General features: G+C 45.4%; 1 protein-coding gene across 1 annotated transcript in view; it reads right to left on the minus strand.

Annotated features, from left to right (window-relative positions):
- LOC134448979 (trichohyalin-like) overlaps window positions 1-2500 on the minus strand; it is a gene marked incomplete at both ends in the record, with an annotated part of 21024 nt that overhangs the window by 11904 nt on the left and 6620 nt on the right. The gene's annotated exons all lie outside the window — the stretch shown is intronic.

Genomic DNA, 2500 nt, shown 5'->3' on the forward strand with positions numbered 1-2500 from the left:
TGTGTGTGTGTGTGTGTGTGTGTGTGTGTGTGTGTGTGTGTGTGTGTGTGTTTATGTGTGTGTGTGTGTGTTTATGTGTGTGTGTGTGTGTGCGTGCGTGCGGTGAAGGCTGAGGGTGTGTGTGTGGGTTAAGGAGTGAATAACTTCATCAAAAAAAATATACCAGGTGCATAGCGAAGCATCTTTTTCCTTATTCTTCCCAAAGCGGGCTCTGAACAGAGGCGTATTAAAGGGTAATGTTTCATAATGCGGCGCTGTTTAAAACACGCGCTAGTCATATTAACCTGGACTAGCAGAGGGCACAGAACCGCCTGGGTCACCATGTCGGCCAGCAAGAGCGTTCAATTGCACCATAAATCTGATGTGATTTTTTGGGGGGTGGGGGAGGTGGTGGTGGGGGTGAAACATGAATGTGTTCCTTGTCGTCGACATATTCCGGAAACCGGCTCCTGGAAATTGGATGGTGGGAGGCAGCGTCTTATCTCAAGAAGGAAAAGGAGGTGAGACCACAGAACTCAACACTTCTGCCCATTTCCAGATTTCTTTTCTTTTCTTAACTTTTCTTTTCTTTTTCTTGCCCTCTGTTGTTTTCTCCACTTTCACTCAATGTTTGACTGTGTGTGTGTGTGTGTGTGTGCGCGTGTCCGTGTCTCTGTGCGTGTGTGTGTGCGTGTGCGTGTGCGTGCGTGTGTGTGTGTGCGCGCGCGCGCGTGTTCGTGTCTGTGTCTGTGTCTGTGTCTGTGTCTTTGCTTTTGTGTGTGTGTGTGCCAGTCATGCAAGATTCTGACCAGACTGCCTTAACATACCTCCTAGGCTTTCCCACACCGCTGTGTGTGGAGTAACGTTCGGTTAGCATTGTGGTAATATTTGGATAACGTTGAGGTAACGTTGGGATAACGTTGCTCCTGGCTGCTGGAGAGAAGAGGGAAGAGGACTCAGGATGTCTGCGGAACAGAAGCTGCACGAGGTGTTTGATCTTCTATGTTGGTAAGGATGAACTTTATCTGACATTTGTAGAAGAAGGAGTCATCGGGACCTATTTTAGCAAATATCACCTTCTGCGTGTGTGCAAAGAGTTTGTGTTCAGTCCGCGTGAAAAAATTGGATTTCGAAGGGCATTGGTTGCCGATGTCGTAGTGGGACAGAGCAGGTGTGTCTTGACGAGCAGGATGCATGTCAGAGCTAACCTTCCACCAAATTCATGTGAGTAAACCAACTGGTCCCCTTTCAAACTCGTGACATTCTGAAGCAGCGCACCCTTCATAAAAAGCTCAAGATCTTTTTAGCTAAATTCCATGGATACCCACTTCGGTTTAGCTTGGGTTTGCTCTGCAATAAAAGCTTGTAGAGACACATGGCTTTCACCTACTAAGAGGGCAGAGTCTCCACTTTCAAACTAGCCATAGCCTAACATGTTTCAGTGGCCCTATCACATAATATGCTGTGACCCCATAAAAAAAAAACGTCAAAAAAGGGCTTAGAACGCTTGTATTCTACAACATAATTCCGTGAGCACCGTATTCAATGTGTTAAGTCTACTTTTTGTGCACTTGATTTACACGTAGCTCTGCCCAAAAATGATAACACACTCAAAAACACTCAGATGGGCTAACCATAGCCTGTCTACAGATTTACTAACCTATGCCTATAAATAGTCTCCTGATATAGGATATATGCTTTTGTTAAATTTTATAAAAAAAATGTATAGAGAACGAAAAAAAACTCCCGTTATAAACCGGTTTGTGGATTGCAGAATAACGTTTCTGGGGTCCGATTCTCGATTATTGACGTTGCTAACCGTCTTAAGACCGTCTTACCGTTCCCTTGGATTTAGTGGTGACCGTCGCTGTCGAGAGAGAGTTGAGTCGCTCGTACGAAGGACTTTGCTAACGACTATAGCAAAGACGCTTTCGAGAAATGGACCCCAGTTCTGGAACAGTTGAATACAATTTTGTTTTCATTTCCGTTTCCGTTCCTCGTAAGATTCCGTAGAATTCTGTTCGTTTTCGGTTTTCGTTTTCGTTCCTTGAACCAGTTCGGAGCCCTGCTCAACAGAACTATTTCATTCTGAATTATTAATTTAGAGTTAAAAACATCATGTAGATGTGGTCAATAGAGGTGAGTGGAGTGGTGGTCTTTTAGAAAAAAATAAGACTGACTCCAATGAGGCAAATATCTGGATGGATGGCGGAGTTGGTTGGACTAGGGCAGTAGTTCTCAACCTTTTATGAACAAACGCCCCCTTGACATCATCATAAGCCTCCCTCCCAACACCCCTTGACCTCATTATAAGCCTGCCAACACCCCCTTAGTATTGAAAAATAATGGGAACTAATAGGAACTAAGCCCCATCCCCACTTAGCTGTATCCTTCTCAACTGCTCCCTAGGGCTCCCCAACGGCCCCTGGGGGCTGTAGTGCCCCCGTTGAGAAACACTAGACCAGTATGTGTGTTGACTGGGGTGGGTGGAAGAGCTAGGGAGTGAGTGTTGGTTAGAGAA

Source organism: Engraulis encrasicolus, chromosome 5 (genome assembly GCF_034702125.1).
Source record: "Engraulis encrasicolus isolate BLACKSEA-1 chromosome 5, IST_EnEncr_1.0, whole genome shotgun sequence".
Taxonomy (NCBI): Eukaryota; Metazoa; Chordata; class Actinopteri; order Clupeiformes; family Engraulidae; genus Engraulis; species Engraulis encrasicolus.